Here is a 16,074-nt window from a genome sequence, read left to right on the forward strand (position 1 = left end):
CTATGAACCTATGTGTGTCTTCAGGTCCCTGACTACTGGGTCAGCTCTTAGGGGTATTTTGAAAATATGATAGTTTCCAGGGGTGGGTGACTTCCTGAAGGATACTATTATGCATTTCTTGGCATTTAGTTTTAGTCCATGGGTTTGGCACCAGTTGTTTGTCTGGGTTAGCCTTTCCTGGAGAACATTTGTGTCAGTGGTCGATTCAATGCTAGCTCCTAATTTGCAATCATCTGCAAATTTAGTTAGCTAGAAGCCATTGACATTGGCCTTGACTTCAGAGAAGTAAATGCCAAAAAGGAGCGGCCCCAAGACTAATCCCTTAGTGACTCCGCTTGTGATTGGCCTCTTTGTAGAGGTGTACTCCCCAATTGTAACTTCCTGAGTCCTGTCTGTGAGCCAACTGGCTATCCACTGGATTACATAAGGGATTGTACCTAACCTCTTTTTTCAACACTACCTGAGTGGGGGATAGTGTCAAATACTTGATCTGGTCAAGGTAGGCAGTACAAACCATTTTGCCCTCATCCATTGTTTTGGTGACTTTCTTAAAGAACTCCACCAGGTTCAGTAGACATGACCTGCCCTTTATGTAACCAAATTAGGTTGTGTCCAGTGCCTAGAGGTTTCCTATGCCATTACTGATAATTTTCATGATAATTCTTTGGCTTTGCATAAAAGACTAGTGAGACTTTGGGTCTATATCACTTCAGCGAACCATCACTTCAACAAACAGCATTTCATTGGAAATGTCGTTCATCAAATTCCCCTCACCTGCCACAAACACCACTAATTATATATATCAACTGTGAGATCATATTACAGTGGGGAAAGTGCAAATTTCCTAATCCTCACTGTACCATGATCTCAGTATGGACAGTTTGACGAACGGCATGTTCAATGTAATTGCACTGAAAATGTTGTATGATGGAATGAAGTATTTTTTAGACTCCTAGCATTGAGCAGTAACGCCTTTAGATTTTCTTGGTTTTGATTTGCTGTGTTGGAAGTACTTTCAGTTTGACAAGGCCTAAAAAAGGAAGTATGTGGAGGACAATATTTTAGCTAAAATTTGAAAGCCTACAAGGGAGAGGTGTTGACCATCCCTGGCGAAGCAGCATGGTCTGTTGACCATCTCCTTCCATGCTGACAAGTATTGCATCCCCTTAGAATGACACCAGAAATTAAGCCAATTATTAAAGCCAGTCTTTTTTTGTTCATATTGTGGCATCAGCCTTGATGGTAAAATGTTGCTCAGTGCTAGTCTCATACTAGCCTGGGACACACACTGAGAGCTCCATGATGTCTGTCTGCATGTAGTCTATGGAGGTTGTCTCAGGTCATTTACACCCACATGGACTATGACTGAGTCATACTGATACTTGTGGTCTATGACCTGAGTGCATGTATAATGTGGCAGAAACTGGCCCCTGATAAGCAGCTGACCATGACTTTCTCCTTACTCATCCTGGTGTGTCCCACAGTGGAGTCTTCAATGACTAGAATGTTGGAGTCTGTGGTGGCTTGACTTATGAGCTTAAAATTAGAGGCTGCATGAGATGTGGCTATATGTGTTGATGCAGGTGTTGTTTTGAAAGAGTGCATTTGGGGTTGCTGAGGGCGTTTATTATGTGTACCTCATCTAGGAGGTTTTTGGGGTTTACAAAGGTTACATTTAAGTGCCCCAACATATGTGGATCTGTGTTTTTTTTTTTTGAATTGTGTGCCGTGGGTGCAGTGTGTGTGTACTGCTGTCAACCTTATTGACATTAGAAGTGCTTTTATGTGAGACCTTTGACTCTAGTGACATTTTGTAAATACATCTCTCACATACCATATTAGTTTGTTTGCGAATTAACCTGTTGTCAGTGAACATGAGGCAATTTCCACATTGGCTCAGGATGCCCATATCTACCAAGCTGGTAACGGAGATAGTGGAAAAGTTCATATCGATGACAACAGATGCTTTTTTTATTGATTAGACAGTTGGAGTGAGAATATAAAGTAATGTCAGGAGTATCCAGTATGCAACTCTGAGGGCAATGCAAACTTGTTGTCCTGTTTGCAACTGGGTATTGGTGAAATTTCAACGGTGCTTTTACAGAGAAAATCTCAACTCAAAGTGTCTGTGGCTATACAGGACACTGTCAAATACTTGAGGGGGAACTAATAAGTAGCACAGCAATAACACAAATAAAAAAATAAAAATAAATATAAAATACCACCAACTAATAAGTAGAGCCTGATGATTTATGGATAAAGTATTCCATTGCTCTGCTCATAAAGTCCTAGCTTACTCTGTCAAATGCTTTCTCTGCATCAGGACACACCAACAACAGTGGTATTTTCTTACTTTCTATTTCCCTCTGGGTCATCGGTGTTCTGTTAATGTTGTCAAATGTTTGCTTCCCCTCCAGAAAACCACATTGATCCATAGCTATCAACTTTAGCATCACTTTTGCCATTTTTTTAGCCATTATAGACATGAACACTTTATAATCATGGTTTAGTATTGAAATGGGCTTGTACAAAGCTGGATCTGAAGGATCTTTACCTTCTTTCTGTATTACAACTACCACCTCGCTCTTCCTGGATGATGGCATTTCTCCTCCTCTGAAAATATTGTTAAATCAAACCTTCCCAATCTTTATCAGTTTTTTTCCCTTCTAGCTTCCAAACTTCCACAGGGATACCATCTCTTCAAGTCTATATCATATAATCGAACATTCATCTCCGTGAAACTCCAGTCATTAAGCCAAAAACAGTGAACGTGCACTTCAGCAAATTTCTAAAACAGGGAATGGCATAAGTTGGCCAACATTGTGACCATCAGACAAACTGCAGTATGTCAAACCCACCCAGGTGAGGGACTGTGCCCCCCACACCCCCCTAACTATACATGCCAACTCTGATATCACACTCCAGTGGGGAAAAGGGCAAATTTCCTGATGTTGGCCAACTAATGCCATTCCCTATTTCAGGAATTCGCTGAAGTTCACAACGCTGAAATGCACGTTCAGTGCTTTTGGCTCAATGAATGGAAGTTCGCGGAGTTAAACATTCGATTATATGACACAGACCCTCATCTATTCCTGGGGGCTTTCCTGTAGATTGGTTATACATCACCATTTTTATGTCATTTCCTCCTATCCTGTTAGTAATTGAGCCTCGTCTACCTCTAACCTTGGCATATTTAATTCTTTCAAAAGGGTCTATATTATATCCTCAAACGCTTAAAAAAGCAAATGCTGATTGATTGAACTTATTTTCGCGAAACTGCAAAATATCGAAGCAGCAGAAACTCGAATTTTTTCCTAGGGAAAGAATTTGGTTGTCTGTTTCTGTTGCTTCGGTATTTTCAGTGTTATGGTGGAAAGTTACCGGTCGGATTCAGGTAAGAGTGCGATTGTGTGGATGTGAGTGTTAGGGTGATTTAGGTGAGTTAGGGTTAGGGCACGGGTTAGGTGTGTGTGCGATTGAGTAGACATGAGGGTTAGGGCGGATTTAAGTGAGTTAGGGTTAGGGAGCAGGTGAGGTGAGTGTGCGATAGTGACGGACCTTAGGGTTAGGATTTGGGTTAAGGTAAGTGGGTAGCTAGTGGTGTGTGCATAGTTTAGTGTAGGGTTAGGTATCAGATTTTAGGTGTATGTGTGTGGATTTCTGTTTGTTTGGTGTGCTTGTGTTGTGTGTATGTGTTTTGGATCAGCGATTTTTTTTCCCTGGGAAAAAAATCGCTGATCTGACAGTTCGAGATTGTAAGCTTTCCCTTAAATTAGGTCAATCAATCAGCGTTCGCTTTTTTAAGCATTCAATGATATAATATAGATCCTTTCAAAACATTTCCATTTGTAGCTTTTCTTGATTTCCATATTTCTCTGCTTTATACAGACTTTTCCACAATATTTCTAATACTGCTACAGGATCCTTTGTTGTTTTCCTTGTTATAGGTTCCCTAAGCTTTCTACTTTCTATTGCCTGAGTCGTTGTGCTAAATGTTTTTGTGCTCTAAAATTATTGTCAAAATACAATTGCTTAATAGCAATCTTTCTAAACTCATGCATATTATCAAGGTAATCCCTTATTTTCTGTTTAGCATTCCGCAGTTGCTCCTCTTCTTGTTCTGTGAGATTACCCCTATTTTGCACTACTTTAACATTTGTCAGTCCCTCTAAATAATTCTTGTTACTTCTTAAATCTCCCTTTCTTTTATTTCTACCCTATTAATTTTTCCCCATTCCTTAGTTATATTTTCAGAAGAAATTTCTATCTTCTGTAATTGCTCCTGAAGAATTTCCACTACCCATTCCTTAAATTCCTCTCTTTTCAACAGACGGATGGGAAAGTGCCAGTATCTCATTTTTATTTCATTACCCTGTGTTTTTATTTATTTATTTTTAAACAAGAAACATCTTTATTAAATTATTATCTATGACATAGGCCATGTTATATTTATATAAATGAAAATAAACCATAGCAACATACTCTCAGCTGCAAAGAGTATACATTCCAAACAATGCTGACATAACTGTAGCTGCAAACATTATAGATCACTTTTAACATATCCAGTCATTGTTAGTTAACTGTTACATAGCTCATTCCAGTCCTACCTCCTTTTAAATTTCTTTCTTCCTCTGCATGTTTTGATCCCACGTTTTCCATTTTTTCCTATGTAATTTGCTCCTACTCTTTTCTAAAGATCCCAGTTCCCAATTCTATCTTTGCTATTTCTAGTAAAGTTGGTTTAGACTTTGATTTCCATTTTCTGGTAATTGCTTTTTGGCAACCATCATAATTAGACTCAGCAAGGCCTTACTATATCTAGGTAATTCCTATTCTGTATCATATCTCAAAAAATAATTTTCCTAGTTACTCCAATCTGCTCACCCAGTATCTCAGACAGAGCAATCTGTAGGGACTTGTTAAAGTCTGCCAACTTATTACACTCGCAGAAAATGTGTTCCCAGTTACCTCTTTCTTCCCCATCACACCTCCAACATTTGCTGTCTACATGAGGAAAAATTCTTTGAAGTCTGCTTGGGGTATAAAAATACCAATGTAAACACTTCTAGGCAAAAATCCTAAATCTTCTAGATTTTGTCCCATACTTGGGAGACATACATATATCCCCCCATTGTTTCTTTGTGAATTGCTTATCTAATCTCTCTTCCCAATCCTTTCTTGCCTCCTTTGATTGATACTTATAGTCATCATGCAATATTTAATATGCTCTACTAATGATTCCTTTCTTAACAGCAACTTCTGTTCTAGATTCTACTAAAAACTCTACCAGTGCTTATCTTTTAGTTAGGACCCTTTTATTTCTTTCTCTTTGTCTATACCCTGATATCAATCCTTGATATGGAAGACATTCTTTAGCCTGTATTTCAAATAAGTTCTTGACATCATCCCATTTTATTACCTTTCTCTCTCTAGTTATTTGCTCCCAATACCTTGGTTCTTTTGCAGTTTTCTCCAATATATTTCTGCCCCCTCTTGCCTATTGTATGTATCTCTAATTACAGTCATCCCTATCTGCAGAATCTCCTTTCTCCATTCTCATGTTGGCTTAATTCTTTGAAATGCTGTGTTTTTATTTTAGTCATTATTGGTGCATGATCTGAAATAGTTATTGAGTGCATATGTTACTGAAAAATGTAAATTCTGTCTAGCCTAGTCCAGTTCTTGTATCTTGGGGAGTAATGTGTAAATTCACTCCAAACTCCTACTACTGAATCCACATCTTCCATTCCAAATATGTTCATACATTTCTTTAAAAATCTACTCATCTTTGTTATATTTTACCTTCTGGGCTCACAAGACAAATCTTCACTATTGCAAATCGAATTCCAGTCCCCAGCTATAAGTAATATTCCTTGCTGAAAGATGATTATTTCTCCCAGAATTTTCTTAAACTCCATTATAGCAGTTTTTGGTGGAATATATTTACATGGCAGTGTAATCCTCCTCCCTTGCCAGTAGCCCCTTAGTACTACAGATCTACCATTATTGTTTTTGTATCCTCTTCTATTACTATTGGAGCTCCTCTTGCAATTAATATAAGTACTCCTCACTGACAGCCACACACATAGACTCAACCTAACCAAAAAGAAAGGTTATACATGCTAAGACACATGGTATAACCTTGTGGTTCTATTAAGTGCTGTCTGCTTTTGCCTTATCTTTATAGCCCGCTCAGCTGGGAAAACACTTGAATACTTTCAGAAAACATTTTCTCAGAGCCATTTCTCTTTATCAGATTGTTTGTTAGAGACATGAGAATCAGACACAAAACTGTTTACTCGAAAAAAAGCCTTACAATATTGTTTTTCAATTACTTGTGTTTTCATAAAACATGTTACTAGATTAAGCTAATGGCCTTATCTCAATCATTCCCCTAAGAGAATGAGGAAAAAGCACACAGATTTTTCTTTTGTCATGCTCTTTTAACCAGATTTTCTGGTTTTATTTTTTTTTTTTTTTTTTTTTTTTTTTTTTGCACATTGCAATGCCTACAAACAGGACCATCTATTTACCTTGGTATCCCTGTTACAATTAAAAATAACTGAAAAACTTTACTTTATAACATGCAAAGAAAATCATGCACCATTTAAGTAGTACTGTTAAGAAACTTTTTTATACTTACAGTTAATATTCTCCTTCCTCTTCCCCTCTCCTGAGTGTTTTACCAAACATAAATGACATGAAGTAGGGCATACACTTTAGAGTTCCATACAAGTTAAACAAAGCCAAAAAAGTCCAATATTTCCAGATTTTATTGTTCTGTCATGTTTTTTTTCCAATAACATTTTATTAACATGCGCATCAAGTAAAAATACAGAGCAAAAGGTACATGAAAAACACTGTTAATTACACAAAACTTACCATTATTAACATTTTTTTTGCAAAAAACAGAGCATTACCTAATCCTACTCTAATTCTGCAACTATACACAATATTTACAATAACAATGCTATTAAGTTGATCATGAGGAGGTGAGGAACAACAGGCAAGTCAGTTCTGATTTATAGTTCTGGGATGCAGTAATCTTATTTTATTAGGTCTATAACTATACTGGGGGACAAGATTTATTTCAGTTAGCCAATTCCTAGTGTTCAAAGTACATCAAACCTAAAACTAAGGTATTATCAAGTGAGCAAGATACTGTCAAAGAGTAGCTTCCAGAGTTTCTGATAGTAGATACATTTCTTGGCATTCATTATAATCAATTTCTGAGAGGATATATATATATGTTGTGGCCATTGATTTGAAGCCCTTCCATGACATCTTGGTAAGATCTAACCAGTTTTTGGTTATGTACAGTTTAACAAGTGAGCATATAGTGATTAGGGTATGCATTTGCAGTTTGGTAAGATTCAGGTCTGTAATATGGAGAATTGCTAGTTCCCAGCATAGGGTTGATTTGTGGTACCCCATATTTTCTAGTCATATCTTGAGAGCCCCATAAATTCTGTGAGTATTTGCATAACCACAGAACATGTAAGAGATCTGCTTGGGGATAAAAGCAGCATTTGCATGCTGGCGAGAATTTACTATTAAATTTATTCAGAATCATGGGGTGTAATAGATGTTGTTGTTAATTGTTAGCTGTATACGTATTAGTTTTTTTTAAATGGGGAAAGCTTGACTGTGAGGTTGGCGGCTTTAAGTTTCTGTTCTTTTGAGAATGCTTTTCCTCTGTTGTCCCAATATTTGGAGGATATCAATGAGTCTTCATACATGAAAGAGCTAACAAGTTTGTAGGTATTTGTGATTGCTTGCTTTTTACTGGCTAAGTTTTCCAAAATTCCTAAGAGCCTGATTAAGTCTTTTCCATTTATAGGTGAATCCCTGGTTATTACTGGAAGAATCTCCATACTCTGTCTTAATTTGATGGTGTATTTCTTGTTAATCTGTAAAGCTTCACATAATTCTTGTGGTGTTCTGTCTCTATATTTATAGATGTCCCAAACCGTACAGTCCTTAATTTGTGGATATTCCAACGGATTTAGCATCCTGTTATTTATTTTAATATTTGGATTCAAATGAAGGGGTTGAAGAAGTGCTAGGACCTTGTCTAGTTTTAAGGTTCTCATCCATTCCTGAAAGATCTCTATGCTGGCCATTAACGTATCATTTAGTTTGAGGCTCCTAAAATTAGCTGGAGTTGTGTAAGGTATGGCTTTGGGGTTGACTTTACTGCAGAGCACGTGTTGATGCCAGATTTTAACCCATATTGGAGACCAGTGTTCACCATGCTTTGAGGAAGTTTGATATTAAAGTAAGTCTGAGTGCATTGGTAATTCTGTAGTAAAGGTGAAAGTCTGGCAAGTTCAGTCTCCCTCTCTCTTTGGGATATCTTAACTTTACATAGCTGATTCAAACTGATTTACGATACCAGATAAATTTGGCTAGTTCCTTATTTATTTTATGAAAAAAGTGGTTTGGGATCATTGACATTACTGCATTAAAATGATATAGTAATTTTGGTAAGATATTCATCCTAATGATTGCTGTTTTTGACATCATAGATAATTTTAAGAGTTTCCATCTATCTAGGTCTTATGTGACATTATTCCATGTTTTAAACACATTATTTTGTGACATTGATAAGTGGTTATGTTCGTATGTTATTCCAATGTATTTAATAGACTAGACTTTTTTAAAAAGGGACTCTGGAAAGTAGCCTTCTTTGTGATTTAAGGAGTTAATGGGAAATATATGTGATTTTTTTTCTGATTCATTTGGTAGTTTGAAACTGCTGAGTATTCATGTATTGAGGACACAGTTTTTTAAGATCTGTATTAGCGAGTTCAAAGTACAAAGTAAATGTTTAAATCATCCATGAATGCAGATAACATTATTTTGGAATTCAGTATTCTTGGAATTGAATGGAATGTTCTTTGCGAGATGTGAAGGAAGAGAGGTTCTATATAGAAGTTGAATAAAAGTGGTGAAAGTGGGCATCCCTGTCTTGTTCCTTTGGTTATTTTGATGGGACTTGAGAAAGCTCTGTTAATATATAGATATGTATGTGAGTTATTACATAGGATTTCTATAAAACTGATGAATTCTTTCGGGATATCAAAGTAGGATCGGGATGTGAATAGAAAATCCCAGCCAACCCTGTTGAATGCTTTGCATGCATCTAGAACTAAGGCATATCTAGGATTTTTTCCTTCTTGATCAATTGAATCATAGAGTCTAGCATTAGAGTATTGTCCCATGTATGTCTGTTCACCATAAATCCAGATTGTTCAGGAGAGATGATTGATGGCATAATCTTCTTCAGTCTTTCTGCAAGGAGGGAGGCTAGAATTTTGATATCCATATTCATCAGAGCAATCGGTCTATAATTATGGGGATTAGCTCTGTCATTTCTGGTTTTTGGAATCAATATTGTTTTGGAACTGTTCAGGTGAAGATCAGTTATCCCATTAGTTCTAATGTAGTTAAATACCTTTAAGAGTATAGAGGAGAGTCTGAGATTAAATGTCTTATAAAATTCTGATGTGTATCCATCTGGACCTGGTGCTTTGCCCATTTTTAAATTTTTGATCATCTCAGTTATTTCTTGCTGTTTAAATGGGGCTGATAGGAAATCTGTTTGGGTAGTTTTAATTTTAGGAGACTCAAGATTTTTTTTAAATTTTTCAACTTCATGCCTAGAAATTTGTTGGGTATTCATACTATAGATTTCTGTATACATTTCCTTAAATATTTTTATAATTTGTTCGTCTGTTTTGAATACCTTATCTTGGTACTGTAAGGGAGTTATTCTAGGGGCTTCTTGCTTGTTGTCTATTATTCTTGCTAGCATTCTGGATGGGACCTGTGCCCCTTCAAAGTATATTGCTATATATTTTAATTATTGTATTGAGCAGCTTTCTTGGTGCAAGTCAAACAATTCTTTTTGTACTTTGCTTACTTGCTTTTCCAACTCAGGAGAATGGGTTGTTTGCATTTTCCTTTCCAGGTCCCTAAGTTCATTAATCAATTGATTTTCCTTTTCCTTCCCCACTTTTTTGAAGTAAGATGAGTTTTGAATCAGGAAGCCCTCTAATTGTTGCCTTACATGCCACTCATTGTATATCAAGAGGAATATTAGTATTGTTAAGGTTGTTATCTAGCTCTGCCAGTATATCAGAAACATCTTTAACCACTTCAGATTAAAAAAGAATGTTATTATTTAAAGACCACTTGCATCTGCGATGATTAGATGTCAGCAGTGAATCTGCCCAATTAATAGTTATCGTAATTTTAGAATGATCCAATAAATATCTAGATTCACTAAAGTATTTTAATTTCCTCCTCACAAACCCTTCAGAGATTAAAAAGAAATCTAATTGAGACCAAGAGTTGTGGGACTTAGAGTAATATGTATAGTAATTGCCTTTATCTGAGTCTACTCCAAAGGAGACAGGGTCAAGGAGGAGGACGTCTGAGATGAGGTCAGCTAGAACAAGTGACACTTGGGGATTGTGCTTGTTTGATTTACTAGAACGATCAACAGAAGGATCTGTCACTGTGTTCCAGTCTCCTATTATAAAATAGTGGTCTGCAAATTTGCATACTAGGTTGTGGATTTCAGAGATAAAATCTTGTTGTTTCGAACATTGGCCGTATAAATTGAGAAATAGAGTTGGCTTTGAGTTATGGCTCAATGCTGTGAAGTAGCACCATCTACCATTTATATCAGACTTAAATTCAATTATAGGATCCTGGAATTATGTTTTAACTATGATAACAACCTCCTTGGAATTTGAGATATCTCCTAATGCAGTGATGATTTTGACCCATTTTTTATTTGTATCCCCCTTCCAATCATCTTCTAATATATGGGTTTCTTACATAAAAAAGATATTAGCTTTCGACTTGAATACTAGGTGCATCAATAACTTATTTTTTTATGTTGTAGTACCCTCACATTCCATGAGTTTATCGTCCACATTGTACGTACATTGATGTACTTTAGATACCAGCATGTTTGTTATGGAAGATTTGTTATGTTTAAAATACCAGATTTCTTCCCCTCTATTGTCTTCAAAATCATAGCCTGACTTAGTAGCATCAAACCCTTCAAGAACTAAACCTGTGCCTACCCACTTAACTCCCATATCCAGAAGAGTCTTGAGATGAAAGGCTAAAAGGTAGATCAGCAATGAGATTTGGTCTGTTAATATGAGAGTGTAGCCTTTGAAGTTTAGCATTACTAAATGATTGGATTCTTGTACTAAGGTTAAACTAATATACATTCATAAAACTATCCAAGATAGGTCTATCATTAACTAACACCACAGTACCACTCAACTCCTTTTGATCTTTGGCAGCAACTGTGGTAACTTATTGTTTATTTGTTGGTGCCTATGGTTTAACTTGTGTTGTCGTTATCTGCATTCTAGCTTTAAGGTAGCCATAGTTAGATTTCTGGTATATCTAAGGGTAGGAGTTATCAAGATCGTAAACAGCTCAAGCGAACTCTAGCCAATTAAGTCATTGGTATATCAAAGTAGATGGGATTATACCTAGTCAACCTCGGTCTCTATGTTTAATGTTTCAACAATAATTGGCAGCAAAATTATTTTATTCTTTCCTTATTTGTAAGTACAATTAGGAATTATTTATTAAGCTGGTATTTGTTTGATGATTTTGCCCACCAATGAGATGATAGATATTAATAGCTTAGCTTCTCTTTCTCTCAACAGTATTAATATAGTGGAAGCTAAAGAAGAATACTTAATCGTACTGTAGTTTAAGTATTTGGCAACAAAATTGAGTATTTAGTGTTTCAGAACAGATATTTCAGGTTTGTAAATTCAAGCCTTGATTGCCATACACTGACTAATCTGCAGAAACCTTGTGCTTGTTTGGGGTGAATGAGACCATTTACTTATCTACACTCTAGAGCTTTAAAAGAGCTATATAGTGAAATAATTAAATAAATCATTTGGTTTTAACTCATCAGATAATCTATTTCAACTTCAGTATCCTTGGCTGAGCTGTGTCTAAAGTTTATAATAAGTCATAGCTTCCCTAAATACTAATTGACAGTTATATTCTGATAAACACACATTTCAATCCAGTTTTCAGTTCACTTCACCTACATACATCCATTTCATATAATAGCAGTAACAATGAGAGAGGCAGTTCCACTCTTCAAAATTTGCAAGTCCACAGTATCAGCATAGAACTCGTAATATTCTGATAATAGAGCTCAAACGATGTGTTACACCTATTGATGATGCAAAAAGATTAAAGTCTATCAGATAATTGCCCTCAAGACTACTAGTCTTATGTTGTCTTACTTGGTTAGACTTAAAACTATCATTTACTGGCATCCAACTTAATGCCTCAGCATTTTTTAATTGAATATCCAGCAGAGTAACTTCTTTATAGAGCAATGATAAAATTTTACATATATCAGATAAGACTTAGCTGAAAAAATACAATTCAGTACATGGAACGCTGCAGATAAATTTATTGTAAAACCATGCTTCGACCAGACTTTTCTTAAACTAGGTTAAGTAATTGAATAGTAAAAAAAAAACAAAAAAAACAGTATTCAAACATTTACCAGTCCAAGAGTAAATCCAAGTAGCTATCTGCATTGAGCAAGTGTTCTCAATGTTGTGTTTTTAATTCACGTTAGACACATAGTAGAGAGAAGAGTGAAAAAAAGGTCTTGCTGCATTGATAAGTTCCACTTTGACTTCATTTAGGCATTACTTAGGTTTAACGCTGCTCATTTGGGTGAATCCGCAGCCATTACTGTTCCTTTAAGTGGAAGGAGCATACACAAGAGATGTTTGCTGGCAATGTGTGTGAGGGTGTTACATCAAGTAACTTCCTCTTCCAATGTTCTGTCATGTTTCACAAATACAATTATTGCTTTGTAATTCCACATTTGTCAAATTCCAAGTTACTGATTTTATTCTCCAAACATTAATGCCATGAAGTAGGGCATATGCTGTAGAGTCCCCTACAAGTTTAAGAAAGTCCAAAATTTATAGATTTTCTTGTTCTATTCCTGTTCATCTCCTTCTCCCAAACCCTGTCTCTGCTTCATTTCCAATGTACTCTTGATTCTTCTAGTCAACTCTTTTGTATTTTTCCTTCTCTCAAGCATTTTCTCTTGAAATATTGGAAAAGGCTTCACTGGCACGGTCTCTCTGTGGTCTTTATTAACAGAAGAAAAAGAAGCATAATCTTGTTCTGTTTCACTTTTTGTTGGACAAAGTTTTGAATTTCTTCCTTAGCATGTACTTCATCAAAAATGATTTTGTTCCTCCAGGAAAATATATTGTGACGATAGCTGAGTATAGCAGTTTGAGTCTTATGCCTGTTTCTTGACATTCCAAGAATAATGGGATAAATTTACTCCTCTTCTGCTTGGTGAACAATGAGTAGTTATTCTCCACAAACACTCTGCTGTCTCCCACACTTTTTGTATTTTGTCCTTCTGCCACAATTTTGTCAGATTCAACTCCTTCTTCTGGTTAGATTGCATCTTTCCTATTAAAGGTCTAGGTTGTTTTCTGATAACTAGGTGAGGAGCATAGACATGATGTGTCCTTTCAATTAACAATACCTATTGTGGAATACCTGTCCAGTTGCTTACTTGCCCTTTAATAAAATTAATACAGTCTGTTCCTTCCAGATTCTCAGGTGCAGCAGAAAATCTCAGGTTTTCCCTACGTGCTCTGTCCTCTAATTCTATTATTTTTTAAAACATCTTTCTTGTGCAGTATCATATTCAGACAGCCTTTTCTTCATTTCAAGCTCTGAATTTTGCAGTTTTATCACCTTATCTGAATATCTGTTTAAAGATCTTCCATTTTTTTCATGCTTTTAGTGTTTGAGTTGATGTAATCCATCAGTATTTCATTTATTTTAGTCAGGTCTGTGTGCAGTTGTCTTATACTTTCCTCTAGGTTACTAGAAGTCATGTCTGGAGTTTGCACTGCTGAACAGCTACAGTACTTTTCCCAGTCTGTGTTTTTTGTCACCTTTTGTAGCTGATTTAACTTCAGGTCCTCTGTATTTCTTTTTTCCTTAGCATTCAGGCAGTGCACTTACTAGCCAGTTACTGAAATTTATCCAGAAATCTAGCTTCACTGGCTTTCTATGCAAAGTTTCTGTTTTCACACTGGAAGAGCTAGAATGAATCTCTTACTCAATGTCCAGCCATCTTGGAAGTCAAAAAGAAAGAATTAGCTTGTCAAGAATGATGAAAAGAGGGGAGTCACCTGAGTGGATAATGCTTGACTACTACTAGTGTTGGTCTCACTATAGCATCAGTCTGCTGGGATACAATGCTCCTTTGCTTCTTGTCTCATCAGAAGCAAAACAGTAGCACCAGTCCCAAGATGTGAAGCAGGCCACAGCCTGTTTGGCAAACCACAATCTTGCCCCAGATGATGTAAGGGTCTGTAGGTTTGTTCTAGCATTTCACTGGTAAATGCTTGGAATAGCAACCAGACCAGTCAGGAAGATCAAGCACAGACCCTCACTTCCCAGCCAGAAAGAGTCAGGGATTTATGCACTTTGCTCTTCTCTCACCAGGAGCAAAATATAAGCACAAATTCCAAACTGGCATGTACGAAGCAGTTGTTAGGCTTTCTGGTGATCAGCAGTCCCCATGAAATAATGTTCCTATGCTCCTTCTCTCACCAGGAGCAAAAGAGAAGCACTAATTCCAAGATGACTACTGAGAGGCAGAATGTGGGCTATCCAGTAATTGGTGGTCTTGGAGTAGATACTACAGATTTTAAAGGTAAGATGGAGAATGGGTTAATATCCTAAGAACATCAAGTTGTGGTAGAGTCTGGGTGAACTTTTCTTTTTTATGTGGAATCACAAATGTAATGCAGCCATAAATAAGACTTTAATAAACTTTTTATGGTATCCTAATAAAAACAGTATTGCTTATAAACATCATATTAGGCCATGAGATTGTGGTGGCATGAAGATTCCTGACACTGAAACCTATGTTAAAGCATTGTTATTTAAAATTTACTAAACTGGATTGATCCAAACTACAGTTCTAATTGGAAAACGAAAATCCACTAACATCAAAAGTTTCCTTCAGTAACCTCTCCAACAAGTTTTGGTATTTTCTTTGCCATACCATTCAATATAATGTAATAAAACCCACAAATCTAAACATTTCCAACAATTTTATTAAAATAGTAAACTCTAATGTAGATGCCAAAACCTGGCTTGACCTATTGGTCCCTTTCAAACTCACAACAAACTTTTCGGATAAGCTACATGTTAACCTTTTCAATGAATGGGAGAGTAAAACTCTCATTTTCTGGCAACATTGTATTAAAGATTTTAAAACATGATATGCTCAAATCATTAAAGAACACAACTTGGCATCTCAAGATTGGTTACTACTACTACAAAGTGTAATCACCTATTCTCAAGATTTATGCAGAATTATTCAAAAATCATCATATTTAAACCTACCTCCCTTAGTTTCACTTGTTTCTGAAGTACTATATTATGACTTTAAATTTGACAACCTAATAGCCAGATTATACAGCATGTTATTAAATTATAAGACCACCTTAACAACTAAACAGTGGAACACAATGAGCAGTGGTCTTTCATCCAAATTCTCTTATACAGAGAAATTTAAATTATTATCTTCTGTAAAATTCATTTCCTCCGGTCAATACTGGAGTGTATTTACATGGAATTTTTTTACATTGAGTTTTTTAACCCCCTGAAAAAATAGCAAAATTTAAACAAATCTGATAATGTTATTTGCTGGACATGTTTAACATCTTACAATGCAGATTGGTTCCATGCTTTTTATGACTGTCTTCATTTAAGGCATTGAAGTATTGCTTTCAGCTTTATTTATGGATAATTTCTCTTTAACCAAGACAATACTTTTTTAAATGTTAATGAAGCTTATAATATGAACAACTCCAATTTTTATCTCTTATGGACAACTCTAGCAATAGCCAGGAAATGCATCACAAGAAAATGGATCTCCACTCTCTCTCCAAGATTTGAAGATTTTTTGCCTCTGTTAAAAGAAATGATAGTCAAAGAAACCAGAATTGA

The sequence above is a fragment of the Protopterus annectens genome, chromosome 10.part0 (assembly GCF_019279795.1).
Source record: "Protopterus annectens isolate FY-2018-M chromosome 10.part0, PAN1.0, whole genome shotgun sequence".
Classification (NCBI taxonomy): domain Eukaryota; kingdom Metazoa; phylum Chordata; order Ceratodontiformes; family Protopteridae; genus Protopterus; species Protopterus annectens.